Source organism: Rhinatrema bivittatum, chromosome 19, assembly GCF_901001135.1.
Source record: "Rhinatrema bivittatum chromosome 19, aRhiBiv1.1, whole genome shotgun sequence".
In the NCBI taxonomy this organism is placed as follows: Eukaryota; Metazoa; Chordata; class Amphibia; order Gymnophiona; family Rhinatrematidae; genus Rhinatrema; species Rhinatrema bivittatum.
In genome coordinates, this window is record NC_042633.1 from 25928681 (window position 1) to 25946486 (window position 17806).

Below are 17806 nucleotides of genomic sequence, written 5' to 3' on the forward strand. Positions count from 1 at the left end.
AGTGTGTGTCTATGTGTACCTCTCTTATGTGTGTGTTAGTGGTGGTATATATAAGTTTCTGGGTGATGTATGTGTAAGTTAATACTATTATTTGTGAGTCTCTGGGTATATATGTTTGTGTACCTCTGGTGTGTGTCAGTGGTGTTATTTGTCAGTCTGTGGGGGTGGATGGGTGGGTCAGTGATGTTTGTGAGTCTCTGGATGTATATGTGTGTCCGTGGTGTGAGTCTGAGTATGAGTGTTAGTGTGTGTCAGTGGTGGTATTTGTGAGTCCCTGGGGTGGGGGTGGGTGTCAGTGGTGTTATTTGTGAGTCTCTGGGGGGGTGGGGGTGGTCTGAGAAGATGAGTTCAGCTGGTTGGTATCTAGTTTGTCTTCCTTGCTACCTTGCTTTGGGATTTGGTGGCATGGACATAGCACTCCAAGGCCTTTTAACATTTCATTCCTGCTCCCAACCCAGTCCAGGAAGGAGAGAGCCTCCTGTGCCAGTGTTACAGCCTTGCAAATCACAGAGAGAGCCCGAGAAGCTATGGCACCCCTTTGTGCTTGCCACTCCTTGCTCATCCTCCCATCGGATAATCTTAGGGGGGCGAGTCACACAAATGTTGGTGTTTGTTTTCTCTCGTAATGGATTAGCTGTTCCTTCATTTAGAGTTATCAGATTAGACAATTCACTCTGGAGCTCCTTGCCACATCCTTGCTAAAATCCCAAAAATCGGTTAAGGGTTTTTAACTAAGTTAAAATGAATGTTTATGAGTTCTGGGTGATGAATTAGCAAAGCAGATGATCAGTCGTCATTGGGCTTCTGTTTACAATCCGCTTTCAGAATAATGTTTTTTTTATAGGCGATGGTGTTTTAGTGGGCTCAAGCAGGTGTTATATTTATTATATTTTGGCTTATGACGTGATGTACAGAAGACAAAGTTTTTTGCATTGCGGAAGGCTGGGCAGATAGCTGAGATTGTATTGTGCTCATTTTATTATCTGTTTTATGTTTGTTTTATGTTTTTAGCTCAATGATTTTATGAATGTAAACTTGGAAACCACCTAGAACTTAGTGGTATGCGGTATTAAATATTTAATCATGAGCATGGGGGAACAGGTTCTGTTAGAAAGCCAGCTCTTTTCTCTGCTAGTCTTCCCTTGGTTTGATGCTCGGCTGCGTGGGGGCTGGCAGTGGCGCCTGGTGAGATAGCCCCATCGCCGGGAGCAAGCCCTCTGGCCCTGAAACAGATGAGGAAGACATCGGATGGCAGAGAGGACGTCTCTCCTGCGCATCCTGTCAGGACCGAATGCCGGTGGCGGGTGCCTGCACCTCCTGCCTTGTTCTTGCCAAATGGCAGCTCTTGGCAAGGGAGGTTGCGCTCCCTGGGCTTTGGTACAAAAGATGCCTCTGTGTCCCTCTGAGGGCCCTTTTTCCCAAACATTTGTGCGTGTTTCTCTGTATCTGACATTTCCCTGTTTCAGGAGTCTCCTAGCCTGTCATGCGGGCAGCCAGAACACCCAGTCCAGCTGAAGGACCACGTTTCTGGATGTCTGTCCTTGGCACAGCATTGAGCCGCACGCTTTAATCTTAGCAAGAAGCATAAAAGGCCGTTTCTGTCGCTGTTTCCCAGAGCAGCAGCAGCTCGCGCCCTCCCCCCTTCGCTCTTCAATGCATCATCTGTGGGGCTTTTTATATTTTTATGGAAAATGTCAGCCCTTTGGCAGACATGAAGCCAGATGGATGTTTCTCGCTTGGTGATGAAGTGCGGATTTCTGGGTACCGGTTCAGAAGATGCCACCGAGCGACAGCCTCTTGGGGGGAGGAGGGAAGGTGTGCACTTATGCGATGGTTCTGTAAATATTTGCACAAAAAGGACTGGATGAGATCCTGTCATTGAGGTGGCTTCCCAGGAAGTTTCCTGCTTTCCATTTGGCTGCTACAGATTTTAGCCTTAAAGACAATGGGTGGTGTGATATTGGTGGATTCCTGTACATGCAGCTGATGGGTGTGATTATATTGGTGGATTCCAGTACACACAGGCAAAGGGGTGTGATATTGGTGGATTCCTGTACATGCAGGTGAGAGGGCCTGATGATATCAGTGAATTCCTGTACATGCAGGCGATGGGTGTGATGACATTGGTGGATCCCTGTACACACAGGCGAGGGGGCATGGTGATATTGGTGGATTCCTGTACATGCAGGTGATGGATATGATGATATCGGTGGATTCCAGTACACACAGGCAAGGGGGTGTGATATTGGTGGATTCCTGTACATGCAGGTGAGAGGGCCTGATGATATCAGTGAATTCCTGTACATGCAGGTGATGGATATGGTGATATTGTTGGATTCCCATACATGCAGGTGATGGATATGGTGATATTGTTGGATTCCTGTACATGCAGATAATGGCCATGATTATATCGGTGGAGTCCTCTATGTAAAGGCTAGATTTGGTTGATAAACCACAATGGAGGGCTAGTAAAGATTGTTAGGTCTGAGGTGTTGGTTCTTCATCTGAAGTAAAGTCAGCTCTTCACACTGTGTCATTTAACACGTTCTGCTGAACAATGTTGTTCTGTCTGTGAGGAACAGTAGACCCATTCCTGGGCTACCCCGAATGACTCTCTTTCCAAGGCAGAAAAGACATGGATCCTGTGCCGCATGATGTCCCAGAGGAGCTGGAGACACTGATCCTGTGCTGCACAGTGGATATTGGCAATGCTTTCTGTAGAGGGGTAATACAGACAGCCCCCATAGCAGGCACACATTCACTCACATAAAGTTACACCTTTTCGGAGGGCCTAACTTGCAGGCTATATAAACTCAAAACATATGCATGTAATTGCTGATTCCATTCCACTACTGCCCCTGAAACGCTTCAGCTCAGTTCACATAGAGGTACGCATGTAATTGGGTTACACACACTCAGCCATGGGCTGTTAGAGTACAGCCACTTATACACATGAACAGCTTTCCAAATGACACCCAGGTGCCTTTCTTGGGGCATAGGCACCCTATAAAGACTTTGGCAGTGTTGCGCACAGCATTTTGTGTATAATAGGAGGCGCATGAGGAGTATTTTCTGTATAGTAGGAGTGTGAGGAGTAATTTGTGTATAGTAGGAGTAGCATGAGGAGTATTTTGTATACAATAGGAGGAGAATGAGAAATGCTTTATGTCCTTGGGGAGAGCTTTGGGGGTCCTTGATAAGAGAACTGGGGTGGATTAGGGGTCCTTGGTAAGGGGGATGGAGGAGAGAGGATTGGGGGGTCCTTGGTAAGGGGGATGGAGGAGAGAGGATTGTGGGACCTTGGTGAGGGGATTGAGGGTCCTCGAGGGAGCTGAAGGAGGGGATATTGGTGGTCCTCAGTGAGTTGGCTGGAGGCGAGAGGATTATTGAGGGTCCTGGTTGAGAGTTCTGGTGTACCAGTGTGTGTGTGTTGTGTCTGCTGTTGAGCACTGTAGGATGATGTGCTGCTGGATCCCTGGGAGAAGCAGAGATGGTGTGAGACAGACCCTTTCATTTTAGGGCCTCAGTGTTGGCTGATTTCTATCCCAGGGGAAGACATTTGTTTCTGCTACTCACAGCTGACATTATTTTTAGTGACATTTTTTCTTGCGTCAGTGAATCCTGTAGAGTTGAGTGACAGCGCAGCTGGGGAACAGTTCCTTAAAGCCATTGCCTTGCAGGTGGCATCCATGGCTCCCCTTGAGATCACAGGAGCTGGACAACGTGGGAGGAGGAAGCAGCACTGGCCTTCAGGACGAAGGAAAGGTGCTTCTTTATCCTAATCTGAGCAAGACGTGCATTTGCTGTAAAAGAATCTGTAAGGAAAGGGCCAGTGGGAGGAAGAGGCACGAGGAAGGGCACACATACAGAGGTTGGAGATGAAATAAGAAAGGAAATATACAGGGAAGAAATGTTAACATCTTCTGATGGGAAGAGATACCAAAAAGGTTCACGCAGATAATGACAGATGCTTCGGAGGGAGACTGCCAACTTCATACTTCTGTACAAGAGTGGAAGTGATGGTTACTTAAGATGCAAGATAGATATCCAGTGATGGATTTCTTAATACACAAACACATGCTGGGCATCTGTAAAGATGGAGGACAAGTCAGAGCCTCCACATTACTAGGTGTATAGTACAGAGAGATACTGTTAACCATATGATGGATACTGCCTGATGTGGAGGAGTTGGTTAGATTGTATAGACTGTGTCATGGATACTGCCTGATGTGGAGGGGTTGGTTAGATTGTATAGATCATTTGATGGAGCCTGCTTGATGTGGAGAGGTTGATAGATTGTATAGACTGTGTGATGGATACTGCCTGATGTGGAGAGGTTGGTTAGATTGTATAGACTGTGTCATGGATACTGCCTGATGTGGAGGGGTTGGTAGATTATATAGACTGATGGATACTGCCTGATGTGGAGGGGTTGGTAGATTATATAGACTGATGGATACTGCCTGATGTGAAGGGGTTGGTTAGATTGTATAGACCATGTCATTGATACTGCCTGATGTGGAGGGGTTGGTAGATTATATAGACTGTGTGATGGATACTGCCTGATGTGGAGGGGTTGGTTAGATTGTATAAGAACATGCCATACTGGGTCAGACCAAGGGTCCATCAAGCCCAGCATCCTGTTTCCAACAGTGGCCAATCCAGGCCATAAGAACCTGGCAAGTACCCAAAAACTAAGTCTATTCCATGTTACCGTTTCTAGTAATAGCAGTGGTTATTATCTAAGTCAACTTAATTAATAGCAGGTAATGGACTTCTTGTCCAAGAACTTATCCAATCCTTTTTTAAACACAGCTATACTAACTGCACTAACCACATCCTCTGGCAATAAATTCCAGAGTTTAATTGTGTGTTGAGTGAAAAAGAACTTTCTCCGATTAGACCGTGTCATGGATACTGCCTGATGTGGAGGAGTTGGTTAGATTGTATAGACTGTGTCTTGGATACTGCCTGATGTGGAGGGGTTGGTTAGATTGTATAGACCATTTGATGGATCCTGCTTGATGTGGAGAGGTTGATAGATTGTATAGACCGTGTGATGGATACTGCCTGATGTGGAGGGGTTGGTAGATTATATAGACTGTCATGGATACTGCCTGATGTGGAGGGGTTGGTTAGATTGTATAGACCATGTCATGGATACTGCCTGATGTGGAGGGGTTGGTAGATTATATAGATTGTGTCATGGATACTGCCTGATGTGGAGGGGTTGGTAGATTATATAGACTGTCATGGATACTGCCTGATGTGGAGGGGTTGGTTAGATTGTATAGACCATGTCATGGATACTGCCTGATGTGGAGGGGTTGGTAGATTATATAGACTCTGTCATGGATACTGCCTGATGTGGAGGGGTTGGTTAGATTGTATAGACCATGTCATGGATACTGCCTGATGTGGAGGGGTTGGTTAGATTGTATAGACCATGTCATGGATACTGCCTGATGTGGAGGGGTTGGTTAGATTGTATAGACCATGTCATGGATACTGCCTGATGTGGAGGGTTGGTTAGATTATATAGACTGTGTCATGAATACTGCCTGATGTGGAGGGGTTGGTTAGATTGTATAGATCATTTGATGGATACTGCCTGATGTGGAGGGGTTGGTTAGATTATATAGACTGTGTCATGGATACTGCCTGATGTGGAGTGGGAGGCAGATACTGTAGACAGTGTGACAGACACTGCCTGATGCAGTGGGGAAGATCACTGAGTATGTGAAAGGAAGCACTGCTTCATATGGCATCCAGTTTCTAGTTGTATTTCTGCTCCCTTTTGCCTGTAATTTTGCCTTTCCTTTGTTGGTATAAGAAGAGGTTTGCTCCTGGTATTGAGTTGTTGCCCATTTCCTCTCCCCGAAGACTCATTCATTCACGAATGCCAACAGTGGTTTTAGGGTATGGGTGGAGATTGGTTAGCTTAGATTCTCACTGCATGCAATGACTGAGAGTGCTTGCTAATGGTATGCAAAGGAGGCGATTATCTAATCATGAGCAATGCAGGGAGCTGCACTAGCAGGGAGATCGGGTTAGTGCGGGTTTTCTATTTATTTAAATGTATTTGAAATGAGGGGGGATATAATAGAGATCTTTAAGATCATGAGAGGTCTTGAACGAGTAGATGTGACTCGGTTATTTTCACTTTCGAATAATAGAAGGACTAGGGGGCATTCCATGAAGTTAGCATGTGGCACATTTAAGACTAATCAGAGAAAATTCTTTTTCACTCAACGCACAATAAAACTCTGGGATTTGTTGCCAGAGGATGTGGTTAGTGCAGTTAGTGTAGCTGGGTTCAAAAAAGGTTTGGATAAGTTCTTGGAGGAGAAGTCCATTAATGGCTATTAATCAATTTTACCAGTAGCATGGGATCTTCTTAGTGTTTGGGTAATTGCCAGGTTCTTGTGGCATGGTTTTGGCCTCTGTTGGAAACAGGATGCTGGGCTTGATGGACCCTTAGTCTGACCCAGCATGGCAATTTCTTATGTTCTTATATTCAGGGTAGGTTACGGATAGTACAATCATAATTAAACAATATAAAAATCTGAATGTGAATTTTTAGCGCCCGGGTCAGGGCAGAAGTTAAGTGAAAGCGCCAGTGTGGAGACTGTTTTTTTTTATGCTTTTGCGGGTCAGCCAAGCAGCAGATGGAACGGGTAGAGAGGAGGCTTCTCGATGAGGCAGAATCGCCAATCTGCATTTCACACTCTCGCCAGCGGTCGGAGTCCGATCATGAAGGGGTTAGATATTGCTCTACCCACCTTCACATCAACTTCCGGACCACTAATTTATTCATTTTGTTGAACCAGAAAGGCTTCCTCCTCAAGAATCAATTGCAGGTGTTCACACGCCTATGGGTGTCCGCGCGGGTTTTTTTTTTTTGTGGATGTCTGCGCAATTTACCACCTAGAGCCATGAGCTCGCGTTACTGCGCACATTATGTTGCGCGTTTGGTGCACATGGATTTTATGCGCATACCTAATTAGCATACTTGGCTGTTAATATATATTGCACTGCTGCTGGGTTTTTTGCCATGCACGCCAAAAGAATTCACGCAGAAAAATCGGCGCGGATTTCAGCACAGGCCTTGTCACATCGGCCCCGCAGTGAGCAAATATCGTATTGTTAATTATTGCCTGTGTGGTAGGCAGAGTTATCATATTCTCTGCCAGTGGTAAAATAAAACACTTCTGGGCAAAAAGCTGTAAAGATTCTGCTACCTCATTAATATCCTTTAACACAGCAGGGGGTAGGATGCGCATCCCCTCCTTAACCAAAGAAAAAGGGAGAAGCCTGGCTGCTTGCAGTGCAACAGGGAGAAAGAGAAGCAGAAATGCATTTCCTCCTGCGCTGAGAAAAGAGAGAGAAAATCCAGGACTTCCCAGCCAGGAAGGAGCAGGAAAAACTGCATCTGATCCTGGGGGGGGAAGAGGAGAAACAGCAGCCGGAGCCGCAGAATCCGTGGTGTCCTGCCACCGGGCCGGAACCGGCACCAGACCCCGGGCACTGTCCTTTCTGCACTCGGTGATTCCTTCCTGTTTCAGTGTTGCATGTATTTTTTAAAAGCTAAGGGCGTAAAATGAAGAGTTACGTGCATAGACGTTGGCTAGAAGTACAGGTCGTGAATTCTCCGAGGCTTAGAACGTGTGTTCAAATTCTTTCCACCCTCACCTTACCCTGCGCAACAAGTGGGGGCTCTGGGAGGTGTTGCGGGAGCAGGTTAAGGATTGAAGTGCATGCAGTGAATTGTCACTAAGTAGTATGGAGGTCTATAGTCAGACCCAGTCCGGTTAGCAAAGCTAGCCGGATCAACTTATCCAGCTAACTTTGGAGGCATAGTCAACAGTGCAGTCACAGTATTGAATATAGCCGGCTCTCTTAATTAGTTAGGACAGCTTTTTGACTCGACCAGACTTAGCCAGCTAAGAGGGTCAGTCATCAAATTACGTTATGGTGTTAATGCCCGCGATAGCGCCATAACGCCTGTGATATTTATCGCAATGCGCAGCGCGAATGCAAATTTTTCTAATGTAGTCAAAGAGGTAGGATTGGGGAGGGATCAATGAAAATGAGGGGCATTATCTCCCCCTTCGATAGCGTAACCCATGCTGGAAATAACTACACCTTTTTTTCCTGGCATTAAGGTGTGCGATATGCCCAAAACGGCCGAAACGCAATTCGCGATAAATATTACAAATTCTGTTGCAGTGAGAGAGAGAGAGAGCCTCTGGGGTGGCACACTTAGTAGTCACTTATTTATACTGCTATAGGAGGGCCATCTAGTAACTCGAGGTGAGGTTTTGGTGGTGGTGGCCTAGGGTTTTGGCCCAGTTTTATATGTACAGTGAGACATATGAACAGCACAGTAGACCTCAGTGAAGATTTGATGTGATTTGGAGTGAGGAAAGTCAGACTAAGATGAGATTACTTCCATGTTCTCTCACCCTAGCTTGACAGTACCCTAGTAACTTGTTAGCCCGCTAGAATTTAGCCGGATAAAGGCTGAATAGAGCTGCGTAAGCCATTTAGATGGATAACTATTATGTTAGCAAAATAAATAAGCTAGAATCCCAAAAATGAGAACCAATAATAGTGTAAGTACACAGCTTAGTTATACTTGTCAGCAGACCTCATACGGGGCATACATATCTGATGCTAGTTAGCAATAGTATACCAGTTGTATAATCATCGGTCAGATTATTTTTTAAGATTTTTCTTATGCTCAAGTGAACAATAAAATAGCCCGTTGGCAGTGCATATTTAAGTATTAAGCTTATTTTAGCAGCATTGCAAAATTTATGCACTTAGCTTAATGTTCTCGAGGAGGTAGCGGAGACATGGACGTGGGGACATGCACGCTGCTCTTTATCTTCACATACTATTAGCCCTTGAAGAAGGCTTTTCAGCCGAAACACGGTCCGTGTCGGGCTTGACGCTGTGCATGTCCCCACGTCCATGTCTCCGCTACCTCCTCGAGAACATTAAGCTAAGTGCATAAATTTTGCAATGCTGCTAAAATAAGCTTAATACTTAAATATGCACTGCCAACGGGCTATTTTATTGTTCACTTGAGCATAAGAAAAATCTTAAAAAATAATCTGACCGATGATTATACAACTGGTATACTATTGCTAACTAGCATCAGATATGTATGCCCCGTATGAGGTCTGCTGACAAGTATAACTAAGCTGTGTACTTACACTATTATTGGTTCTCATTTTTGGGATTCTAGCTTATTTATTTTGCTATTGTTGGACAGCTACTCCCTTCCTTGAACTTGGTGCTATAGGTCTGTTGTGTTCATAACTATTATGTTATCCATCTAAATGGCTTATGAATATGGACCTCATGCTATTTGCCTGCCTAATTTCACACCCCAATTTGGAACGGACAAAGTAAAGGCACCATGCTGAAAGTGAAATTGTGTGTGTCTGGCAAGTCAGGCTGGTTTTATGGGTCCCCAGGGAATTGTGAAGCCTCCAGGTGCCATATGCTGGATCTGATTCTGATTGAGCAGGAGGAAATTACGAGAGCAAAAGAAAAAAGCAGCAGACCATCCTGCCTCTTGCTTCCAGCGTTGCTGGTACATCCTCATTTTGCTCTTTCCTAAAATAAAGCTGGGGTTTTTTTTTTAACTTTTTTGAATGGACAGGGGGTAATTTTCAAAAGGCTGAAAACTGGGTTTAATGCCTGTAAGTGGGCTTTTGAAAATTACTATGATATACTGCAAATTCTTTAAAAAAAAAGTCCCCCCAAAATGTGCCAGTTGTAGTACAACCTTGCTCCGTGTGCAAGAATCTTCTTCCCCGACTTTGCTTCGGTTTGAGATCCTGTAAAAGGATCTTCAGCACTGAGTCCCTCTGCAATGAAATGTAGATTAGAATGAAAAGGAGTCTTGGGGATTTTTATTTCAGTTCAGCAACCAGCCTCCTGCTGGTGCCGTGGCCTTCTGACATGCACTTCTGACATTCTGCATCTGTGCCCCCCGTCTCAGCAGTAATCCAGAGTTTTGTGTATTGTTAGGCTCCCTTCAATGTGTGGAAATAAGAGAGCAACCAACAGAGTCGTCCTTTCTTGGAGTAACAGCGCAGCTTGGGATCTGAGCTCCCTTCGGCAGATCCCAGCCAAACGAACTTGAGTGCAATGCCCGAACGTAGAAAGCAAGCCCAGATTCGCCAGCCCTGACCCCCCCCAAAGCTGGTCAAGAAATGGATTAGGCAAGGGCCAATTATTTTTTCCTGTGAATCTGGAAGTGGCTCTGACTCAGCGCCTCCCTCACTGTCCTCTGCTGATCCGAGTGCTCTCCGGCTCCTTCCTCTGCGTGCCATGTTTCTGATCATCTCGTCCGTGTCCATTAGATGAATGCACTGGAGGTGCTTGTCCTGATGGATTTGCACCAGAGGTGCAGCTCGCTGTCCTTCTTCGCCCTCCCTTCTCACGCCCCCCTCACCTTGTGCATCCTCCTCTGTGGTTGGCAGGGCCTGGGAACCCCACCATCCCTGTCGATTCCCCCACCGCTGAGCATGGGCCAAAAAAAAAAAAAGGTACAATTTTCATTGCCAGCTGAATCTGGCTGAGGGCAAGGAAAGTATGGCCTGGGGGAGTGTGTGTGTGGCCACGTGTCCCAAGCTGACATCATCCTGCGCCCGTTCCACACCTGCACAATGCAGACGACTGGACAGCCAGCATCATTTATCTATCTAGCTATCTATGGACAGGCAGCAGGCAAGCATGCACAAATGCAACCACCAGCTTGCGCTAGTGCACAGAAGGACACACACAAGTGCACATGGGCTCCCACCTATACAAGCAATCTCACACAGGCAGGCATCAGCACACCCACAGGCTACCTGAGCAACACCGGCCCTTTGGGCTAATATATATATATATATGTCTCATCCCGTCCTTTGTGCAAGGTGAAGCAGTCTGTGGCTTTTCCTCACTGGCTATTTGTGGGAAGAAAAGCCGAAACAGCATCTGAAACCTCTGGTAGGAGCTGTTCTCGGGGTGAACTCGGCCAAAGGCTCTTGTGTCCTGATTTGACCCTGGAATGGAGCGCGAGTGGCTGCGATCATGCATGTGAAGTCTCTTGGAGTTGCACAGATGCGGCTCCGTCTGTCGCTTCTGACACGCAGCCCCCCCCCCTCCCCCCTCCCCCCCATCATGCGCGGGTGCCTCTGCACGCGCCCACCTGGCCGTCCGTCGCCCGTGACGTCCCTTCCCACTCCACACGTTGCCTTGAACACGGAAGTGAAGGCGAGCAGGGCTCGTTCTCCCGGCCGCGGCACGGCTGGCTTGTCGCCATGGAAACCGACTTCCCTCCGTCTTTCAGCTCGGGGATGCTGCCGCGGCTCCCGCCCTCCCATCTCCTCCGCCGCTCGGCTCGCAGGCTTTCACAATGGGCCCGGCTCGGCTCCCGCGCCGTCTCCATGGCAACACGTACCACGTTACGCTCCTCCTCAGCCCGTGCTTCCTAATGAGCGACCTGGGGGGGGGGGAGGCGGCGCGGAGCCCCTGACAGCTCGTGACGCCGATGCCGGCCCTCGTTCCGGCCTCACGTGGATGAGTGAACGTGCGCGAGTGAGACGCCCCCACCCCCACCCCCCCCACGATGCAGCCGCAGCTTCGTGCCTCGAGGTCCAGCAGCCGTGGCAGCATGCAGGGCGCGCGCGCCTCTTCGGAGCTGGCCTGAAGCTCACACGGGGCACCGCTGGGTAAGTCGTTCAGCCCCGGGCTAACGCACGCCGTGCCGGGACGAGGCCGTGCTCGGCGTGCCTGCTCTGGCCTGGGCAGGCCGTGGCATCCGGTTCTGGCCCAGATACGGTGCCAGGCAGAGGTAAGGGAGCTTACATCTGGACATGGTGCTCGCTATGGTTTAGGGCCTGCGAGAGGCGAAGCCATCGGCTGTCATTCCAAACTCAGTCGCGGCAGCTGGGACAAGATCCCCTGGCAGGCATCGTAGTGGTTTCCACAGAAGCACCTCGAAAGTACCCCACGAATCATAGATTTTATTCCAGGCGAGTTGCTCCCATATACCATGTAAGACTGCACAGCTCTCTTCCACCACATCTCCTATAATTCCCTCCACATGATAAAACCTTCCCCTGGGACACTACTTCTGCTGTGCTCACTGCTCTACATACCTCCCTTCCACCGCATCTTCTGAAATACCCTCCATGGGATAAAACCTTCTGCTGTGATCACACCTCTACATACCTCCCTTCCACCACATCTCCTGTAATGCCCTCCATGGGATAAAACCTTCTGCTGTGCTCACTGCTCTACATACCTCCCTTCCACCGCATCTTCTGAAATACCCTCCATGGGATAAAACCTTCTGCTGTGATCACACCTCTACATACCTCCCTTCCACCGCATCTTCTGAAATACCCTCCATGGGATAAAACCTTCTGCTGTGCTCACTGCTCTACATACCTCCCTTCCACCACATCTCCTGTAATGCCCTCCATGGGATAAAACCTTCTGCTGTGCTCACTGCTCTACATACCTCCCTTCCACCACATCTCCTGTAATGCCCTCCATGGGATAAAACCTTCTGCTGTGATCACACCTCTACATACCTCTCTTCCACCACATCTCCTGTAATGCCCTCCATGGGATAAAACCTTCTGCTGTGATCACACCTCTACATACCTCCCTTCCACCACATCTCCTGTAATGCCCTCCATGGGATAAAACCTTCTGCTGTGATCACACCTCTACATACCTCCCTTCCACCACATCTCCTGTAATGCCCTCCATGGGATAAAACCTTCTGCTGTGATCACACCTCTACATACCTCCCTTCCACCACATCTCCTGTAATGCCCTCCATGGGATAAAACCTTCTGCTGTGATCACACCTCTACATACCTCCCTTCCACCACATCTCCTGTAATGCCCTCCATGGGATAAAACCTTCTGCTGTGATCACACCTCTACATACCTCCCTTCCACCACATCTCCTGTAATGCCCTCCATGGGATAAAACCTTCTGCTGTGATCACACCTCTACATACCTCCCTTCCACCACATCTCCTGTAATGCCCTCCATGGGATAAAACCTTCTGCTGTGATCACACCTCTACATACCTCCCTTCCACCACATCTCCTGTAATGCCCTCCATGGGATAAAACCTTCTGCTGTGATCACACCTCTACATACCTCCCTTCCACCACATCTCCTGTAATGCCCTCCATGGGATAAAACCTTCTTCTGTGATCACACCTCTACATACCTCCCTTCCACCACATCTCCTGTAATGCCCTCCATGGGATAAAACCTTCTGCTGTGATCACACCTCTACATACCTCTCTTCCACCACATCTTCTGTAATCCATTGGGCCGCTTCATTAAAGTTTGCGGGAGAGCGGGTGAACGCCCGCTCTCCCGGCGCGTGCACAGGCCACTCGCCTGTGCGCGCAATTCAGTATTTAAATGAGACCCGGCGGTAGAAACGGGCAAAAGGAGGCGCTAGGGCGTTAGCGCTAGCACGTCCCTAGAACCTCCTTTTGCCCAGGAGCGGCGGCTGTCAGCGGGTTTGACAGCTGATGCTCAATTTTGCCGGCGTCTGTTCTCAAGCCCGCTGACAGCCACGGGCTTGGAAACCGGACGCCGGCAAAATTGAGCGTCTGGTTTTCGACCCGACAGCCGCCGGTGGACTTCAACATTTAAAAAATTTTTTTTTATTATTTTTTTTACCCTTCGGGACCTCCGACTTAATATCGCCATGAATCGTGCGCGAATACCTATTAGGGCCATCAACATGCATTTGCATGTTGAGGGCGCTATTAGGTTTGGCGAGTTGGACGCGCGTTTTCCTCCCCTTACTGAATAAGGGGTAAGGCAGGTTAACTGTATCGGCCCGCATGTGATAACCCTTCTGCTGTGATCACACCTCTACATACCTCCCTTCCACCACATCTCCTGTAATGCCCTCCCCTGGGATACCCCTTCTGCTGTGATCACACCTCTACATACCTCCCTTCCACCACATCTCCTGTAATTCTCTTTCATATGATAAAAACCTTTCCACATCACATCTGCTGTGTTCCATGAACTGGCCTGGCCACTGTTGAAGACAGGATGCTGGACTCAGTGGATCATTGGTCATACCCAGCACAGCACTTACTATGTCCTTCTGTTTCATTGTATGTCTCTGTCTGCTGAGGATAATACTAGATTTGTTTGAAGGCTCTGCAGTTGATATTAATCAGGTTGGGGCAAGGCACACTGGGTGCACAGAGCCATTCGTTAATCCCATTAGAAGGGGACAGGGGATGCCTGGGAAGGTGCCATCTTCTTGCACAAATTCCGATTGGAACTGCTGGCAAGATCCACATAAGATTCCTTGCCCCGCTTATGAGATTGGAACGGCTGAATCCCATTACAGGCCCCGTTCCCTCAATTATTCCTCCCTTTGCCAGAATGAGAAGATGAGAGGTAGCCTGGGCCGTGGGATGGCATGCATGGCTGTTCGTCCTCCCATGCTCTGTCTGCAGTAACACGGTGCTCGAGTGGAGCAGGCGAGTCCCAGCAGACCATGCCCTGCCCATTGCTTAATGAGCAGCACTGGGCCCCGGTTAGCCTTGCACTGTGTTCCCAGATTTGCTTAGAAGACGTTTTCACAGTTGCAAAACGCAATAAATGTTGCCCTGAGGACATTTAGTGAAGTTTAATTAGAGCCTTTTTGGACAATAATTCTGTTTCTATCATCATCCTGAGCAGTTGCAGCTGCACTTAGCTTCCAGGCTGTTTTCTGATATCAGTTACTATTTATATGCTTCCTCTGTGTCATATCCCAGCCCTCACCCAACTCCTCTGTGCCATATCCCAACCCTCATCTACCTCTGTGCCATATTCCACCCTCACCTAACTCCTCTTTGCCATATTCCACCCTCACCTAACTCCTGTGTGCCGTATCCCAATCCTCTGCTAACTCCTCTTTGCCATATCCCATCCTTATCTAATACCTTTGTACCATGTATTGTGTACCCTTAGCTAACACCTCTGTCTATGTGTCTGTAGAGCACTGTGCACACTGGTGGTGTTGTGGACTAGCTAGACAGTGGACCCTTAGGCCGGCCTGCGGGAGACCTGGGGTAGTTGGACTATGGTCTCGGGGCAGCAGGCCAGTAGGCAGACCAGGCTGATGTAGACAGTAGGCTTCACCCGGAAGCTGGTACTCCCCCGGGAGGAGCCCTTGGGAGCCCAGTCGCTTGGGACTCAGGAGGTTCACCCTGGAAGCGGGTGTCCCCCCGGGAGGAGCCCGTAGGAACCCGGCCGCTGGGACTTAGGTGATCTCTGGTCCGGATCTTGAGTAGGCTGGAGCTGAAGCGGATGAAGGAGGCCTGGCAGGAACTGCGGCGGGCCGAAGACAGGCAGAGAGAAACCAGGCAGGAACTGTAGCGAGCTGAAGGCAGGCAGAGCGAAACCAGGCAGGAACTGTAGCGAGCTGAAGGCAGGCAGAGCGGGACCAGGCAGGAACCTGGACAGGTGCTGAAGCAGGCAAGAACTGAGAGGTTAGAAGTGTGAGCAAGTTACATAGTAGACCAAGCAGGCAGGCAGGCAGGAACGGTGTGCGAGGACGTCACACACCGGGGCTCAGGGCAACTGGGCTCTGCAAGGGACCCGGTTGCAAGGCGTCGTAGTGGGGTCCGCGGGGAGTTTAAGTAGGACTGGGCGTCTGACGTCAGGAGCGGGGGCGGAGCGCGTTCTGGCGGGAAATGGGCTATATCAGCGCCGTGACAGCACGCGCGCGCGCCTAAGGAGCCCAGGGTAATGGCATCTCCACCGCGGAGACGCTCACGGAGCTGGTTCAGGCATCGAGTGGCCCAGCTGGAACTTTGAGGTAAGGGCCGGGATGTGAGGGTTGTGGAGCGGACCGCAACAGGTGGTGTTTATAAATAATAACCACCATTGTGTGACTGTACGGGGCTGTGCACACTGATAGAGTTTTATAAATATCATTATGTGACTGGAAAGGACTGACTTTTTAATAACTAAAATCACTGCTCTGTGATTGCATGATGCTGCATATGCTTACGGTGCATTATAAATAAAATCACTCTGACTTTATAGCGCTGTGTACGTTGATGGAGCTTTATAAATAATCACTGTTCTGTGATGGTACAGTACTGTGTACACTGACAGCTTTATAAATACTAATCACTTCTGTGACTGTGCAGTGCTGTGTACAGTAATGCTTTATAAATTGTACAGTGCTGTGTACATTGACTATTCTTTTAAAAATAATCACTGCTCTGTGACTGTGCAGTGCTGTGTCCGCTGACTGCTTTATAAATACTAATCACTGTTCTGTGACTGTACAGTGCTGTGTACACTAATGCTTTATACATTGTACAGTGCTGTGAAGATTGACTATTCTTTTATAAATAATCACTGCTCTGTGACTGTGCAGTGCTGTGTCCGCTGACAGTGCTTTATAAATACTAATCACTGTTCTGTGACTGTACAGTGCTGTGTCAGCTTACAGTGCTTTTTAAATACTAATCACCGTTCTGTGACTGTACAGTGCTGTGTACACTAATGCGTTATACATTGTACAGTGCTGTGTACATTGACTATTCTTTTATAAATAATCACTGCTCTGTGACTGTGCAGTGCTGTGTCCGCTGACAGTGCTTTATAAATACTAATCACTGTTCTGTGACTGTACAGTGCTGTATACACTAATGCTTTATACATTATACAGTGCTGTGAAGATTGACTATTCTTTTATAAATAATCACTGCTCTGTGACTGTGCAGTGCTGTGTCAGCTTACATTGCTTTTTAAATACTAATCACTTCTGTGACTGTACAATGCTGTGTACACTAATGCTTTATACATTGTACAGTGCTGTGTACATTGACTATTCTTTTATAAATAATCACTGCTCTGTGACTGTGCAGTGCTCTGTCTGCTGACAGTGCTTTATAAATACTCATCACTTCTGTGACTGTACAGTGCTATGTACACTAATGCTTTATACATTGTACAGTGCTGTGTACATTAACTATTCTTTTATAAATAATCACCGCTCTGTGACTGTACATTGCTGTGTACACTAATGCTTTATACATTGTACAGTGCTGTGTACATTGACTATTCTTTTATAAATAATCACTGCTCTGTGACTGTGCAGTGCTGTGTCCGCTGACAGTGCTTTATAAATACTCATCACTTCTGTGACTGTACAGTGCTGTATACACTAATGCTTTATACATTGTACAGTGCTGTGTACATTGACTATTCTTTTATAAATAATCACTGCTCTGTGACTGTGCAGTACTGTCAGCTTACAGTGCTTTATAAATACTAATCACTGTTCTGTGACTGTACAGTGCTGTGTACATGAATGCTTTATACATTGTACAGTGCTGTGAAGATTGACTATTCTTTTATAAATAATCACTGCTCTGTGACTGTGCAGTGCTGTGTCAGCTTACAGTGCTTTATAAATACTAATCACCGTTCTGTGACTGTTCAGTGCTGCGTACACTAATGCTTTATACATTGTACAGTGCTGTGAAGATTGACTATTCTTTTATAAATAATCACTGCTCTGTGCAGTGCTGAGTCCGCTGACATTGCTTTATAAATACTAATCACTTCTGTGACTGTACAGTGCTGTGTACACTAATGCTTTATACATTGTACAGTGTTGTGTACATTGACTATTCTTTTATAAATAATCACTGCTCTGTGACTGTGCAGTGCTGTGTCCACTGACAGTGCTTTATAAATACTAATCACCGTTCTGCGACTGTACAGTGCTGTGTA

At 47.5% G+C, this 17806-nt stretch overlaps 1 protein-coding gene across 1 annotated transcript in view; it reads left to right on the forward strand.

Moving 5' to 3' along the window:
• Positions 1-11619: 11619 nt before the first annotated feature.
• SHANK1 (SH3 and multiple ankyrin repeat domains 1) overlaps positions 11620-17806 on the forward strand; it is a 129110-nt gene continuing 122923 nt past the window's right edge. The window contains exon 1 of the mRNA XM_029585256.1: positions 11620-11735. The gene's annotated coding sequence lies outside the window, so the exon portion shown is untranslated. The remainder of the gene's footprint in view (positions 11736-17806) is intronic.